The 18,302-nt window shown below is 41.9% G+C and overlaps 1 protein-coding gene and 1 pseudogene across 1 annotated transcript in view; one reads left to right on the forward strand and one right to left on the reverse strand.

Annotated features, from left to right (window-relative positions):
- LOC119436024 (cytochrome c oxidase subunit 4 isoform 1, mitochondrial) overlaps window positions 1-18,302 on the forward strand; it is a 480,308-nt gene that overhangs the window by 258,234 nt on the left and 203,772 nt on the right. The gene's annotated exons all lie outside the window — the stretch shown is intronic.
- Window positions 304-17,805, reverse strand: LOC119459004 (glycogenin-1-like; annotated as a pseudogene).

Genomic DNA, 18,302 nt, shown 5'->3' on the forward strand with positions numbered 1-18,302 from the left:
CAGACCGTGAACAAAAGAGAATGGCAGTGAGCAACATATTTATTGCAAAAGCATATCTAGTGAGCAGCTGTATAAAATGCTTCCCTATGCAAATAAAGAATGGCGAGCATACAGTGAACATACTATTTGCCCACAGCCATTTGTGCACTAGGTCCAATTTCCACAATGTCCTCCACCCAGAAATTTTAGAGGCTTAGCCCTTGCTGCAAAACTGCAATAAGCTCCCACACAATTTTTTTTTCTTTACATATGGTTGTCTAAAAATGCGAGAGAGAGGTCAGTGGAGAAGTGCGATAGTGAGCTAGCTGCTGCTTGGGCGCAGCTAAGCGTAGCGGCGCGAAAGACCAGTGTTGCACGATGACGTATTCGACACGGGAGTTTTGAACTGCCGCGGCAAATGAGTACCGAATTCTGCAGAAAGTGACGTACTCGGCCCGCAACGGTCGCATATTTTTTTGTTTCGAAGTCGAATCTAGTTCGTCATATCCATTGGCAGGGCAGTTTCACTTCTTTAAAACGAGGTTTTAAGTACATGGATTGCTATGGGGATTTCAAGGTAAATTTAATTTACTACATTATATCTATTATAACGAAGTTCGAGTGTAAGTTAAGTGAAACCTCGTTATAAGGAAATTGATGGGGGAGCCCGAATTACTTTGTTATATCCATTACTGCATGTACTGCACTTTAAATCTGTATGGGGATTTCATCGGGGAATTTCACTTTGTGATATAATTTCTTTATATCCCGAAGTCTGACTGTACTACAGTGATTGCAGACAGAAGTGGGCTCGAATGCTTTCCGTTTACACATTTGCACTTTTAAGGGTAAACTATGTAAGCCGTAGGTAGAAAGAGCAACTCGCTAAAAGGTAAATATGACTGCAAGCGTTGAATGATCATTTGAAGTACAGCAACCAAATGTAGCCTGCAAACAGCCTGTATTTTAAACATTTTACTTGGCCTGGACGTCAGGGCCAATGAGTTCATCCAATTTTGCCATGATGTTATCTGAGCAGTGCTCGCCCATGTAGTCTGCCCGCCCTTGCTCCCATGCCAGCATTCCCGCAAGTCGTCAACAGCTGTGGACTCCACACTGGCTTCAGGCAGGAAGTTTGCAGTTGTCATCCACTGCTACAGGAAAATGCTTTGGCAGGTCCTTCTCTTTGGGTACTGTGTGCTCGCTGTGTGCAACTGAAATGGAAGCACTATTTGTATTGCATTCAACACCATCTTCTGGCACCGCTGCTACTTCAGAAACTCCAGACTCTGTGCCTGCAGCTGTTGTGTCTGGAGAAGATGTGTCGGGAGTTGGCGTTTCGGGAGCAATGCGTGGCCCCGGTGGGAGGTAGATGATGGGCTTGGGAATGCGTACGAAGCGATGGTGCTGGAAGGTACACCATCGGCTCAGCCACCAGGAATGATGGGAAGTGCTGCAGGATGTCCAGAGCACACGTGTAGCGCTGCTCGTTGACCTTTGTCTGTATGGTCTGCAAGTATAGACAGAAGATAGTTAAGGTTGTTGAATTTTGCTAAAAACTGAGGAAGAAGAAGCACCCAGTGACAAAAAAGTGAAGACCACACCACGAATACTTTTGAATACTCATTTGGCTAGAAATACTACAACACAAGTGAATCTAAGCATTTCAAGTCATACCATCCTGTGAAACAATGTGCACATACGGTTGTAATGGATAGTGACTGCAGCTGACAGAGCTTGTGACTTGGGAGCCAAAAAACAACTAGATTACAAATGTATACTGCTTGGACAGAATTCTTCATCAAAGTATGGTTCTGATTATATAGGAGAACTTGTACTGTGAACATAATAGAAGCAATATGAAGACAAAATGATGAAGCCATTTAGTGCAATAAAACAAGGCAGAACACCACGAGGTAGCTTGTCTTGTGTTCTTTTATTTGCGCTACGATATCTTCACCAAGTATCAACCAGCTAGCCCAAGGGCAAGTTGCTTTAAAGTCAAAATGAATGGTAGTGTGTAACCACAATTTCACAGTTGCTAGTGTGCATAACAGATGTGCCAATACAAACTTGATGAAAAAAAGGCACATTAAAAAACCAGCTACTCGGAGATAACATACTGTGCGCTCAAGTAATCAAGACCTGGAATATGTGACTGATTATTTTCTTCCTGTCCATGTTTAGTTTAGGGGTGAGATAGAGAACACTCTGGCTTAGCTAGAAGAAAAAAAATAGGTACAGAAAATGCATTATCAGCCTTGTGCAGCATGCTGCAAACAAAAGCATGAAAAGTAGATGTAAATGTAAAAATTGTGGTATGACAATACTAGGCCAGGTTCAAGTGGTGCACAAAGCGATTAGTAGTGGACATAAGAGCCAGAACTTAAGAGGAGGAAATGTCCGATAACATATTGTTTTTAGTTAGCAGCTAGACTGGATCCTGCAGAACAAGAAGTACGGTTATGAAAGTGTTAGATACTGCATTACAGTGCGTTACGGTGCTTTAACATAAATTTAACCCGTGGTTTATTCAGGACTGTCACCAGAAGCCATGAGCCTGACTACCAAGACATTGCAAGTTCATGTGATAAAGACAATAGTGCTAATGATCAAGAGTACAAGTGGGTTTTAGTGCTACCTACTGGCATTTACTATGTGCCCCCCCCCCCCCCCCCCCTACAGCTTAAGAATAATTTCAAACCACGCAAAGGCAATAGGGCAAAGCAGCACGTGTAATCACAGTGAATAATATCTGACTACAAACATAAACTCATACAAACCGATGAAAAGAGTGGAAGGGACCCTCTTGACAAATATCTGCAACCAGAACTGAACAAACTGGACATACGTTGGTGCACATTGGCAGCTGGTGACAAAGTGCCCGTGGGAGGATGGAATTTAACATTCCATGGCTTGTATCCACCAAGAAACTGCACCACTTTGACATTATGGCCAAACCTGCAATTTGAAAGAACAGAAACCATCTCAAGCATTGTACAGCCACCATATGTTAAGTTGAGTGGAAGCAGTTCACAGAGCTTTAACAGGATGCACACTTACTGCTTAAATGCAGGCTTGTAGGTGTAGCAGACATTTGCCATCAGATTGTAGATAAATGGCAATCTGCGGTTTATGTCAGAAGACCAATTACGAAAATAAGATTTAACAAGCCTTGATCACCTCCTGAAAAGGACACAACCAAGTGCAAATTAGTCCAGAAAAATTGCTTCAAATTTCATACAATGCTAATTTCACAAGCTTAAGTGACACAACCCAGTTACAGCAAACCAGGTGCAGAAGAGTACATGTTACATTTTGTACATGTTAGTGCTTTGGAAAAAGAGGAGTGCTACTCAGCACGGGTATTACAAGCACAGCAGTGCAAAACGCTGCAAGCCCAACATTTCAATATAAGTTGTGTTAAAGGTGTGTAATTATTAGGAACTTCGAATACGAATTGAATAGTTCTTGATATTCAATTCGTATTCTATTCCAGACTTAACTATTTGAAATTGTCAAATATTCATTTTCTTCTAATAAAGGATACGATAATTATTGGAGTCTCGAGGGATAGAGGCCAATGCAAGTGAGGACTGTTCCAACGATTTACTGTATAGAAAAGTCATGGTTGTTGCACAGACGATCATGATGGATCGAATACATGGGGCAGGCAACTTGTGCTCAATAATTTTCTGTTATTCAGAATGGCTCGATTTTATGCACGCCTATGAATCTACTGTCCCAATTTAGGAAAAACAATTTATTATTTGGGCTATCTCACGATGTTTGCATTCCATTAAACATGTGCGCTGCTGTAGTATCCTCCTCTCTTCAACTAACACTTTGTGCATTGGGTGACATGTTTCATTGCGTTATTGTTATGGAGTGCCAGATAACTTCGAAGCAGTTCTTTCTCTTCTACAACTCTTCAGTTGATTGATGTGCAGTTGTGAAAACCATTGCGAAATGCATGCATGAAACAATGTAAATAAGCAAGTTTTTTGGTGTTTTTTTTTTTTTTTTTTTTTTTTTTTACTTTACACACTCCACACAAACTTAAAATTTTAGTTGGTCTAGATATTAGAAATATTACTATTCGAAAGCCATTTTTCTCAAATACTCGTATTCAAGTTGATTCGGTAATTTCACTATTCAGTGATGAATAAAATGTGAACTCCACACTACCAGCAGGCATGAGGCATTCAGAAGTCCTTTAAATATTCTGCAATAACAGTCTAAGGGTCACTCTGCAAGCAAGAACCCATACCAAAGAAGTTAAACCCATTTATTGTGCATGGTAGCAAAAATCTGCTCCACAAAAAGCTCTTTGTTCTTGGGTTTATACACCTAAGAATTCAGGAAACAGAATTTAGACATTATTTCTGAAACTGGTAACTGGAAAAATGTCGAATTTTAAGGGAACAATTTTAATATCTCATTGTTTCTGGTCACAGTAACTTTCAGAAGTGCCATTACTCTACGGTGGAAAATTAATTTGCAAAAAGGAATTAGTAAGGGCAATAAAGAGCTCAGAAACTCAGTTTTAAAGATTTTATGATGATTTTTATTTCTCCTGCACTTTACACATATTAAATTATGTTCCACTTAATATACAACAGCTTATTTAAAGACAAATAAATTTGTCAAACCTCATTATAACAAAGTTGCATCCAACATGAAAATACTATTGTAATACCTATGTTCGCTATATCGAGTTTTAACTACAACAAAAATATCACTCGCGCAAACGAAAAAAAAGAAACAGAATATAGGTTATGACAACATACATTCATGCATGCTTAGCATACACAGTGTCCTTCACAGTGCCTCCAGGAAGGCACACGTGCAAATTAGATGCTCCTCTCTTTGTGGGAGTTTGGCTGGAACAAACTGCTGGAGGTGCAGAGAGAGAGAGAGAGAGAGAGTGTGTGTGTGTGTGTGTGTGTGTGTGTGGTGTGTGTGTGTGTGTGTGTGTGTGTGTGTGTGCGCGTGCATGCGTGCGTTGTTTTCTATTACTTCTCTCAAACTGTAGGCACAGTGCCATCATGGCTATTTAATAAAGGGTCTCAATCAATCAATATTTCTGAACCTCAGGCAGGCCAAGGTTGCATGCTCTTTTTTGAGCTGATAAGGAAATCAGATTCATTTAGAAAAAAAAGTTTCGTTATGGAATTTTACGTGCCAAAACCACAATTTCATTATGGGGCACACCGTGGGGGACTCCAGAATAATTTGGACCGCCTGGGGTTCTTAAACGTGCACCTCAATCTAAATACACGGGCGTTTTCACATTTCGCTCCTGTCGAAATGCGGCCGCCGTGGCCAGGGTTTCATCCCACGACCTCATGCTTAGCAGCTCAACATAATAGCCACTAAGCAACCACAGAGGTCATTTAGAAAAGAAAGCACTTCAGTGTTAGGGCCTTCAGACCATAAAAACAAAAAAAAATGAAATGCACTCATGTCTGCGAAGCTTAGTAAAGAGAGAAAACCACAAAACAAAAGCAAACGCACTGCCACATTCCCACCACATTCACGGTCAGAATCGGATTCCCTTAGTATACATTGTCCAGCAACAGGTGGTGAACGCAAAGCACAGAGCTAGCATGTGATGCCACAATGTGAAAGTGGACACACGCAAATTTGCACACAAGCATATATACTTTCAGAGCATTTGTCACTGGTACCATAAAAAAAAAGAAAGACAAGCGAGTGAAGAGCACTAATGCACACAAGATGAGACTGACTTGCTAGCGCAAGAACACAGCATAATATAAAAATGTAACGCAAGCAGAATGTACTCACAAATAGCAGAGAACAGAGAATAAAAACAAGCTTGTATTGCCAATGTGCCAATGACAGAAACCAATGCAGACATCGTTGCATATGAGATCTGTCCCAAAAGTTCATGAAGTGAGTCAGAAGAAAAGCGGGAGAGGGTATAGTGGTGCCACTCTCTCCACTCGAAAGGACCCAGTTACCCTCTAGTATTCACTGCCGCTAATTCATGTTTCACACAGAGCAAATGCAAAGACTGAGCCAGAAGTGAAATCTACTCAATTAGCCAGACTTTGCATTTGACTTAACTGCGAATTTCACTTTACTGCCCTATTAAGTAAAAAAGAATGAGCCATGTTTAAAGCTACAAATTCTAGCTAAGCACATAAGTAGAAAAAATTTGCACATTCAACTGACACAGGTGGATGTGTCAGTTACTAAATAATGGCATAATATGATGCTTTTGGCCAAGCACAGTTAAAAGTTGCCTCTTTAAAGGGTCCCTGATGCATGGATACAGCTACAGTAAAACATTCGCACCACCATTTAAGTGAAGCATCGCAGAGAGCTAGGATGACTAAAGTTACCTCCTCTCTAGCGATTGTTTTTCTCCTCAACTTGTTCACCGAGCGAGCGGGCTAAGGTTTGCCTTCACTGCCTCTGCGTCATGATGCGACGTAGGTCGTACTTCCGGTTGGAGCCAGCGCGCAAAGCTCCGCTAGCTGCCTGGCCATCCATCTGCAGCGAGAGCTATCCAAGCAGTGTGCATGCGCCGAGCGTGTCCAGTGTTCTGGCAAATGCAGGCGAGCTGGGCATTCGACGGATGGACGGAGACATAAACTAAAGCACCTCCATACTACAACCGCTGTGATGTAGGGGACTTTGTGTAAACGTGAGCGGCCTGACGGTGCAGCCACCTCGTGGCGCAGAGCTTAGCCAGCCAAACACTGAGCTAATATTTCGTAGCCAAGTGTAAAACATTTTAAACATTTAAAGATACAATGTGTTCACAATTATGCTCCTGGCAAAAATTTATACCAGCAACACAGTAGACACTTGGTTACTGCTCTGTGTTTGTCTGGTTGAGCGCTGTGCCATCAGGTGGCTGCACCCTGCAGGCCACTCAGGTTTGTGCCTCCGCCCATCTGGCAAAACACCCAGTCCGCCTGCGTTTATTGGAATGCCCGACACGCTAAAACTCTCTATTGTGATAGTAATCCTCCAGCCTGAAGTGTGGCCGCAAATGCGTAGATGGGATACTGACAGCCCGATTGCGCTGCAGTCGCTCCGCTCACATGTTGCCTTGCAGAGGGACACGATGTTGCAGCTTGACATGTCGCCGATAACTAGATTTTCAGCCCGCAAAGCAACAAGGGCGATCCATGGTGCTCGCAAAAAGAAAGCTCGAGACCAACACTGCCCACGCAGCTCGTGACAACACAGAGCATGTTGTAAGACACGCAAATGACACTTGTATGCCAGAAGTGCTTGAATGTAGTGATAAATTGTAGTTGTGTTTTCTCTTTCTGTCCTTTTTTTATAATAGAAACAAATTAACCAACATTTCAACTATTACAAACAACATTTACACCATAAATACCGATGACAACCTCGGGTAGCAAATCGGATAGCCCGCCCAACTGACGTCAATTGGGCTAAGTACGTCAATTGTAAGAGGTGGCTAAAAGCGGCACCGCTGCAATTCGTATCTAGTGATGCACATGTAAAAAATTTCAATAATTCACACGCGCTTTATATGGAGTGCTTAAACGCGCCCACTAATGATCAACGGACCTACCCTAAAGCTCAGTATGTTCGTACAAAAGTCAATCATTTCACGCTCCCAATAAACAACAAACAGGAGGTTCATTAATGTACGAGTCACATAGCACTTTACATTTACAGTTAAAGCCATGAGCCATCTATCACAATTTAGCAATAGTAGCAAGGTGTGTTTGCAAACAAGTAATGTCTAGGTTCTTCATGATCTTGACACGTTTTCAGTTCACATTTACACCTTGACTATGGAAAACACCACAGTGAAGGGCTACAGATTAAAGCTACCTGTGCCTTTTCAACAAGCATTAAAATCTGATTATGCAGATGCTTTTGCATTACACTGCCATGCAGGCCATTTGTTGGTTCCCAATAAATAACACATCACCACTAAACACATTCAGAAAGTTGCACAGCTGTGTAAATCATTAATATAATTTGCAAAATCAGGGGGCTTATACAGAGCCTTCCTGAACGTGGTGCTTTACAGGTACAGCATCTGAAGGAGTGTTTGGTATTACTTACAGCAACATGCAGTGGACAATTTCAGACGATAATTTCATGTTCATAGTTTTCATTTCACAAGTCTAATGAATAAATGTAATATAGTCAATATACACAAATCTATGTGCATTTTTAACATTTTGAGTTTGTAAGAGAAAGTCTACTGAACGCCAGCCTCCACTTGCAACATGGAATACTGCCAGTCAAGCAGTAACTATATCAAGTGCATGGAACCCTGCCGAAAACAAAGTAAGTAGAACCTGGTTTACAATCTCGTTAAGTATGATTTTGCGGTGCCAATGTTCGCGATCGAGAACACAAAAAAATGACCCAATACAGTTACGCATATTTTTTACCAGTTCATATGTTCCCGAAAAACACTATACTTTGGCGCCAACGTCCCGAACATTGCTAAACTGTGATCGTACGATATGTTTTCCAGCCACCAAACACCATGCAAAGAAGAAATGGCATGGCACACAAGAGCGCAAGATCGAAAGCAGTAGCCGCCTGCTGCAGCAGCTTCCACCCGCCCATTCAAACGCAATAAGGAAAACGACAATGTGCGTCTCGGTTTTGCTCTGGCCCCACCAGCTCAACGTGCATCGGTGTTTCAGGCGGCAACGATTCACGCCGAGTGGTCATGCAAAACTACCCGTCAAAATGCCCTGCTCGAAGAAGCTGATGACCCAGGCCGAATCTAGGAGTGCAAACATAAGCTTGCTGAACCGCAGTAACGACAATGTGCGTCTCGGGCCGCTTGGGCCTTACCAGCTCGGCGCGCATCAGCATCACGTGCTGCAATGATTTGCACAACGCTTCGCTTTATGTATAGTACTCGGTTTCGTACATCAGGTGCAACGCCTGAGGAAGCTACGCAAAAGTTCGGTCACAACAATTTATCACTTCGCATGTTCCGTCAATGCTTTGCTGCGCGTTCCGTCGATGCTTTGTGCGCCCCAACAGAGTTTGCTCGCTCGAGCACACACTAAGACTGCCACAACAGGCTGCAAATAAAAACCCGAAAAGACAAACAATGAAAAGCAAATTGATTTAAAACAAGCATTAGCAGCCGTATATACTACAGTTTCTTTCTAAGGACTAAAACGTCTTTCAATCATTACTGAGCTCATACAAAGAACAATTTTGCCTGGTTGTGGTAAAAAACATCAAACTATTTCCAAGCGCGAACGCAGCCACTGAAAGTCTCTCTAGCCTCCACGCGTTGCACATGATGTCTGAAACGGAGTATAGATGTCAACTAAAGTTAATCTTCTTGTGACTTTGGATCGTACGTTTTCCCAGTTAGATTGTTCTTTTGCATTTTTTTCTTTCCAGAACATATCAACAAGGTTCTACTGTTTTGTGTCCTAGAGCTTTGCGCCATACAGGCTGTGTTACAATTGAGACAAATGCATGCTGAAAGCCTCACAAGATTTTTGAGTAATAAAATGAGTAAATGAAGCTACTATTCTACAAATTACCTAGAATCGCTCATGGATTCAGTTGATTTTTTATTTTTCCGTAAATATAACATCTCAAGTACAGCCTCACTTCTGTAGGTTAAAGCCCAATTCATGCTGTGCATATTAAACGCAGCTCCAGAAAGAATACTACATGACAAATGATGGCCACAACCTTTTGTTCTTCATGACGGTATACCAGCGCAAAACGGAGTTTATTGAGTTCTGTCTTTCAGGTGCTTCTTCGTTCTGGGCTTTTTTTTTTTTTTTGCCTGCACATTGTCCATCATAATTTGCTGCATAGATCTATATGCAGTATTAACAACATTCGGTTAGGAAGTCTGTGCATGCCCCTTGTCACAATGTCCGTTGGTCCCATTAGATTGCATTAATTTTGCACTGGAATTACAACTCACTCAAACCTACACTTTGTAGTGTTCTTTGCAAAATGCAAAATGTCAGCATAAAAACTGATCAAATATGGTTTTAACGAAACTTATTCACAATGAAGAAACTTGTGTATTGGGTTTAAGCCAATTATTAATCAATGCGTCTGGAGTGCACAAAAAACAACAAAAAGAAAAGCAGGTATTAAGCAAAGATGGAGGGCTCCAATTTTACAGATTGGTAATAATATGCATACACAAACACAACAAACAAACACACCTAATGCTTCTTTCAATCATAGATGTATAATGAAGAACATGACGCTGTATATTTCTCAGAAGGACGAACATGTCCTGAGCACATCCTGGTTCATGTCATGGCTATATGCTAAAGAACATCACAATATTAGCTGCTGGTCATTCCGAGTGCAGCAATTTAGCAGGAACATTCAAAACGTGCAAGTAGCAAAAAAGTTAACTAAATAGAAATGACCAGTTCTCACCATCAAGCTGCCTTGGCGTTCAGCAAAGCTGATGAGGTCCCAGAAAGTTTGCATAGAGGCACATACACTAACAGCCCACTATTGAAGCAGTCTGGCCAGCCAATATCAGGTACCGCCGACAGCTCATCACGTTCAACAGTTCATCGCAGTTTTGAACAACCTAGAAAATAGAAATGAATTAACTGAAAAGCACAGTCCTCAAACCACTCTGATTATTAATGTAAGGTCACACATCGTTTTCTTGAACTAAATGCAACTATAATGCACGAATGTAGTGACAAAAAAAGAAAAGGAAATCGGCAGATTTAGCAATTCCTCTGGCTCTGAACTCATTACTGCAACAGCAGCAGGCTTAACAGAAGACACCACCATTCTCTCAAAAACAACAACTACGGCTTTGCAATGCCACAACACTGTCCTCGTCTGCTACAGTATTCCCTGTTGTTTCCTCTGAAATACATACACAGACACCACCACTACCAGTCTGTGTGGCAAGCATAACCCCAAACAAATTGCCACGCATTAAAGTTGAGTGATAGCACAGTGGTTAGTGTGCCCAGCTCCCAACTGTACATTACCCAGGAAAATGAGTTTGAATCCAAGGGTGGTGGTGGTACAATTTTATTTTTCTTCACCATATGGCGAGATGAAGCTGATATTAGGTGACCTGACATCATGTGACTTGACAGTGATAGGCACAACAAAAAAGAAGCAAAGGGCGCAAAAACACTGCACACCCAGTTTGAGCTTTAACAGCCTGTCGCAGTAAAATAAAGTACAGTGAAAACTCATGAGCGCATGAACCGACAATAACCTCAGCGTTCTTCAATAATAAAAACACAGCTGCTGAAAAACGCATTCTGTTCCTAAAGAGTGGCAGTTATGCTGCTACAAAAGCAAGATGATAACTACTGGGATGAAGTTGAACTTGGGAATACTTACACAAGAAGAAACAATGTACACCAAGTGTTTACTTTTAACATCACTTTATTTTGCCATCAACTGAAATTTTTAGCCAGGCATGTCACAGAAAACGTTTCACTATAGGGTCATCACACGAAGTATGCCAAACAGTTGCCCGACCATCTACAATTTTCTTTTTAAAAATCATGGCTATTTACTACCTTGCTCAGTCATTTCCCAATGACATTTTGTCATAAAATAAAACTTTCCTGCATTGTGATGGGCTTTCAAAGTTTGCGAAATATGTGAACGTGATTCTGCATGAAAATCAATATAAAGTTAATTTAGTGCACACACTGCACGACTTCACCTGCTGAACCTACAAAAATTTGTATTCAATGTGTAGTGGTGCTCATTGGAAACTTTGGCCAGAAAAAGTTCCTTAAGAGTTCTAAATTTTGACAAAAATATGCCAAATTGATCATTTTTTTTAAAAATTCTGGGGTTTTACGTGCCAAACCACTACCTGATTATGAGTCATGCTGTAGTGGGGACTCCGGAAATTTGGACCACCTGGGGTTCTTTAACATGCACCCAATGCATGGGCGTTTTTAAATTTCACCCCGTCGAAATGTGGCTGCTGCGGCCAGGATTTGATCCTGCAACCCTGTGCTCGGTAGCACAACGCCATAGTCGCTAAGTCACCACGGTGGGTATCATGTTTATTGGCAAAACAGCTATTAATTTGTCTATTGTATGAGAGAAGTCAGCACGCTGTACAGCCCCGTTGCATCGTGTGGCTCGTACCCAGTTCGTTCGTGGCTACGCCCTACCTGCGGTGCTGCGTTTTTTGCTGCCGCTCTACGACCCAATAAAACTCCCTTTACAATTGGTAATCATTGCACTAGACTGCCCCAGATGCTGCACTTTACAGTAAAATTGTCTGCACTGCATGTATTTTCAGGGAAAAAAAAGCATGACAAGTATACTACGAAAATATTGGTTTTGGTTCTTTCAGCCCTGATTTGCACAATGAGGTTGTCCACAAAGATGTATATATCCACAAAGTGCTTGAGATGAACCGTTGGTTGGCATTCCATTTCTGCCATTTCTCATCTGATTTTGTTTTAAGCAAAATATGGAATTTTAATTGGCTTCTGTGCCACCCCTCGGCAAATAATGCCCCTCATTTCACCGCCACAGTTGATGGCTTGTCGTGCTTTCAGACACTTGGTGCGTGCACGTGGAACTGCAATACGAATGTCCTCAGCGTAAAGGCTTGAATGTGTTGCCCAGTTCCAAGACTCATTAGAAAAATGGATTGCCTGTCTCCTGTCTACTACATTCCAGAAGCAGGGAAGTCTGGCGGGAACTCTTGGAGGTTCGCTTCTTTGTCACATCAAATCTTTTTAACAGCGAAGCTGTTCTAGCTAAACTAAAAAGTGCCACCTGCTGCCGCAAAAACCTCGCCGAGCTATGACATCACTGCGTTGCCTAGCAACCACCTCCGAAGCGGCTGTGCCTCGCTTCCTCTCTGTGCCGTGCACATGTTGCCTTGACAGGGACGTTAAAAGAGAAATGAGAGCATGTGCAATGCTCGGGAGAGGGAAAGAGAAAATGAGAGCGAGTATAGAGAGAGAAGAAATCGTAGCAGCACCAACGAGGCAACGTGCAGAGCTGCTGCCGACACTGCCCGTATTCCCGTTTCCCGCATTCGCGCCGGGAAACGCAGGTGGCGTCGGCAGCAGCTCGGACACCTGCCGCATCGCGATAAAAAATGCTGGGGATGAATGGTAGTTGCTTAGCCTAGCCAAAGCCAGGACTCGGTGCCCTCAGCTCCGCTGTCTCTTTAGCATTGCACCTCCTGCAAGCTACGCTAACTTTTTTTTGACATCCAATCACCACAATCTCCGAGAAACTTCAAACCACGCCCGTTATGCACATGCCTGAGTCGTCTAGTACCATGGGAGTTTATGCCGGTAATTAAAGAACTTAAAAGCATAAAGCAGTGTCGGCAAGCTGTCACGTGTGGGCTGCAATAAAAGCTGGTGAAAGTGCGTATAGGCAGATAACGGCAGCTGTGGTGAGGTAAATCAACTCTAATGTCATATTAGACAGCTCTGAATCATCGTGTCAACAACATCAGATCAGTTTGCCAATATTATGTTACAAAATTACATTGGGGGTTAGGCACGAGTCCAGCAGCGTCAACCGGGCGGAAGCTGTGAGTGGTTGTTGGAGAATGTGCCACAGATGTACGAAGCGCGCCCCGAAGACATCTACAATGCCGCGAGAGCGGCCTTTTTATCAAATGCTGCCGAGGAAGATGCTCTCACGGAAAGGAGAACTTCCACGGTGGCTAACAGAGCAACAAAGATGGCGCTCTTGCTGCGTAACATGGATGATGATAAGCGCTTGCAGTGCTTTGGGCTATGAAAGTGTGTACGCCCAGCCCACTGCTAGTAAGTGCACGCAGGCAGGTCATAGTTTTTTTCACAGCAAAATAAATTCGCAGTTCTCTCCAGAACACCAAGGTTTCACGCACAAGCGATTCGGGCCGCCCTCAGGGACTTTTTCACACATGCAGGTGTGGGTTAGCAGCAAATACAATGCCACGGTAGCTTTGGGTGCTGCTACGTTACGATTTTAGATTTCAAAGGACCGAAAAATCTTTCTTGATTTTACCAACTTCCAATTAAACGAAGCAATTCGAGCGTGGTCATCACATCGTTAAATCGAGTTTCAACTGTGGAATAAACTCAATTTATGCCCAGTGCTCCTCCCGCCTATTTTGTTTCTTTCTGTGTGCGTGTCTTCTTGAATTTCACACTGCGAAGATGAATGTAAGCTTTGGAATTATTCTGGGACTGAGCAGCCCGTTTGGCCCCCATGTGCTGAGGAAATTCACATTACAGTCCAACGTTGCACGCTCTGGCTTTCTGAAGTACGACAGATATTGCACTGTGCAGCGAAGTGGTGGTGCAGAACTATGCCAAGCGTGGTGCAGGGCAAAATTCAGAATTACATCTCGCTTAAAACAAAACAGAAAATGAGATAATACCAGAAACAGAACGCCAACACGTAGGCCTATCTAATGCACATTGAGGGAATTTTTTCTGTAGACCACCTCATTGTGTTAGAACTGAAGTGGACCAAACCAACACTTAGTATATTTTGATTTTTTCAGAAAAATACTTGCAAGTTGGCACAAGAAACTGACTGTAAATTGCAGCTCTAGGACCTCCAGGGATATAATTAGACCAAGCAATCAAAAGTTTTTCCAGACACTGGATACAAATTTTGTCATTTTAGCAGGCCAAGCCATGCAGAATACACCTAAATAATGTTTATAATAATTTTCAGGCAGAATCATGTCTCACTACTTGAGCATGTTGAAAGCACGTCATGTTGATGCAAGACCATAAACAGCTGTGATTTTTAAAAAAAAATCTGAGATGGTTGAGCCACATCTGGGACACTTTGCTGGAATGACCTTATAAACTTTTGAGTGAAGATACCAAGACATGAAAAAAAAAAAAAAGAAACTTACAAGACTCGCGAAAAACAAGCCAACCATCTTGCAATGTATTGCACATGACATACAATAGCCCAGGCATGAGGAGGTATTCATGTTCCTCAATAGACAGGGATATTGGTTGGTGGTTTGCTGATGCACTGGTCAAGGAAGAGTATATGTTCAACCTCTTTGATTTATGTCATGTGAAATGTATCGCAGAAATGCTAGTGTTCTTTTTTTTTTTAATCCTTTCGCAAAAGATTGCATTGACACGGTTTTCTGTTGTGTGCACGGGCTAGAGTATAAGTTTTGTTGATGAAACTATGTGCTTGAGTGTGTTGTCCTTTCTTGTGTCGGCGTTTTCCCAATTCAACATGATGACCAACAAGCTACATTACCACCTTTGTTGACTTCAGTGACAAATGCTCCAACAAACAATCACAATTTGTCACTTGTTTTATCTTCCATTTTTTAAACATATGGAGTTTGCATTCGTAACTCCATATGTTGCCCTTTTGGCTAAATTTGAACTTTCACAATAATATGCTGTACTAAATTACAAGGGACATACACCACCTTAGAATTGGATGGACTACAGTGCAACTGTTTCTAGGACCCTTGTTGAACGCTAGAGATCGTTAAAATAGCAAAAATTACCCTTGTAAAAATGGATAGTTTAGAGCATAGAGCATTCACTCCTCTTTTTCGTGGCATGTGTTTGTCATTCTATGCAAGTGCTACTGGCTGATCAGTCTGCCTTGACACCACCATGAGCAGGAAGAGCCTTAACAACAACCAATGTAACAATGATGCGAGAACCTTTTCCACCTGTTGTGTGCCCTGTTTCATAACAAGTAAAAATGGTGATTAGATGGCTAGGAAAAAAAAAAAGAAGACGGAATTCTTTTCATGCCACTGCTGGTTCAACAGCTAACTCATCCATGACCCACTAGTCTATAAGTCACTAGCAAACTGTGTCTCAGGCTCACAAACAGTGCCGCCAACATGCACGCTTCCTGCAGTTGTATTACCTGGTAGATAAGCCTGCAACATACAAATTTATAATGCCAGAACACTTCCAACATGGCTGTGCCAGCCAGTGAAAAAGGGAGTGTCACAAGCACATTATAAGCTATTCAAGAACAACACTCAACCATAAGACAGTAATTTGAAATGCTTAAAGGTGTTACTTCAAACAGCACTTGCCTGCTGCTGTGATGCAATAAGTTTGGATATGACTACATTAAAACACAAAGCTACAATGGTTTGTACGCTGCTTCTCTGACAATATCAAGAAACATTACGCTGTGGATTAAGTGCAATAGGACTGGCATAATACAATGATGTTGTTCATCCGATTGATCCCACTTTTACCATCCTCAATGTCGAATGGTCGATCCCTGTGGTGCCTAAACAGGAGCATGTTCTCCAAGATCAAGAATATTGCCTTCAGTGGCTGTTAAATGGCTCAGCCTGTGGATGTGCACACTTCCCATGAGCATTAGTTTAATGTGACGCAGTAGGCAAAGGCAATGGGATGAGCAGCAGAAGCCTCATGAAGAGCAAAACTATCCCTACAGTGAGGCATGCTGAAGTAACGACATGCAAAAGTGGAAGTGTCACTGAGAGACACCAAGCCATTACTCAAGGCCAGTGACCAAAAGGCACAAAGAATATGTTTAAAGTGAACTGGAACAGAACTGTATTTTATTATCTCTATTGTTAAATGCTATGTGATCGATAGGAATACAGAAGCAATACTTTTCTATGGAACTGTACCAACCAAGTATCTTGAGCACCGTTTTTCAAGCAAACTAACGCTGATAAGTTTGGTGCCATGCAAGGGCAATGCGACAACGAAGAAAACATTAATAGCTCACCAGCATGCCGGCATCCAAGAAAATGCACTTCGAGAACTGTGTCAGCCGCCAGGCGTGGAGCTTGGTGTACGAGACACCAATGTCTGGCTGTTCCAAAAGGGCAAGTTTTAGTACCTTGCGTCCCAAAGAACGGACTGAGAGCACCACATTGAAGACACTGACAGCAGGCGCCTGTAATTACGAGTCTCAAATGCAACAGCAGTCTAGCCAGTCTGCTACACTTTCATCTTTAACAGAATTCACCCCATTCAAAGTTACATGAACATTCCATGGTTGTCTCAAACTGGATATAATTAAACATATGTTACAAATAGAAAGAACTGTGGCTGTGACAATCTCAAAATTTTAATAATAGCTGCATACAGTGATGCTAAACTAATCTCAATTTGCCTTATACTTCCAAGTGCTTTAACAATTCATATGCAGTCAACTTCCACAATTTGGCACCAGTTAATTCAATTATGTTCTAAACTTTCAAAAGTGCCCATGCTTTGCATGAAGATGGTTCATTTTCTAATTTAGAACATTGATATTGTCCTATAACCAGGGTGGACTGCTAGCGGCTAGATTACAACCACAACAACAAAAGCTGATCATTCGCTCTGTGTGGAGATACTGTCAGCATTTCACAGCACAGTGCTACAGTGTCATCGTCAAAGGTGGGAAAGTTCTTGCCTGAGCTCATTGCACTGACCTGCAAGAAGGGTTCTACGTATAAAACACACATGGACAAGGGTTGAAGATGCACACACCACTGGACTAGTAACTGGATATGTAATACTCGTTTTGACACTTAATCAGCACAAACACAACCAATGAATGGTCTTTTTTTCTTTAGTCATGCCAATAGCCCATTTCTTAGCTGACAGACTGGTTTTGTGCAGGTAGCCTTTCTTTCTCTGTTAGTAGAATTTATGGTGCACTGGTACATTCTACTAATGGTAAAAAAGAAAAATGCCACCTGCGCAAAACCAGTCCGTCAGCCTAAGAAATGGACTATCGGCATGACAAAAGAAAAAATGGCACTTCATTGTTTGTGTTTTGTGCTATATTAAGTGTCAAAATGAGTATTACATATTCAGTTACTAGTCCAGCTGCGTTGTGCTTCTTCATCCCTTCTGTCCATGTCAGTGTTTTCTGCGTAAAGCCTTTTTTGCAATAAAGATGGGTGAGAAGACCAGGTTCGGAGCACACATGAGTCACAAGATCAATTTTCAAATGCATAAGTTAATTTGGATGACAGTATATTTGAACACTTTTCCATATCTCAACAAGGTGAAATTAGAGGACACCTACTAATTTGAAAAACTGATCCATAAGGTATGAGAGATAAATTAGTGGGAAAGGGGGGTGGGGCACATATTTTAACATAAGCCTGTGCTAATGCACACTGGCGAAGATTAGCAGTTGCAAAAGCAGAAAATTTTCATTGCTTCAAATTCTTGTCACTTGTTGGACAAATGCATTTCGCTGCCCTTAAATTTCTTTAAATCATGACATAAGCTTTAATTGCAGCAATGTTGCAATGCATATGTTTATGCATCGCCTTTTATGTTTGGCCACATGCATGAAATATTTTCGAATGTTTTAAAACACACATTACTATCATA

This window comes from Dermacentor silvarum, chromosome 1 (genome assembly GCF_013339745.2).
Source record: "Dermacentor silvarum isolate Dsil-2018 chromosome 1, BIME_Dsil_1.4, whole genome shotgun sequence".
Taxonomy (NCBI): Eukaryota; Metazoa; Arthropoda; class Arachnida; order Ixodida; family Ixodidae; genus Dermacentor; species Dermacentor silvarum.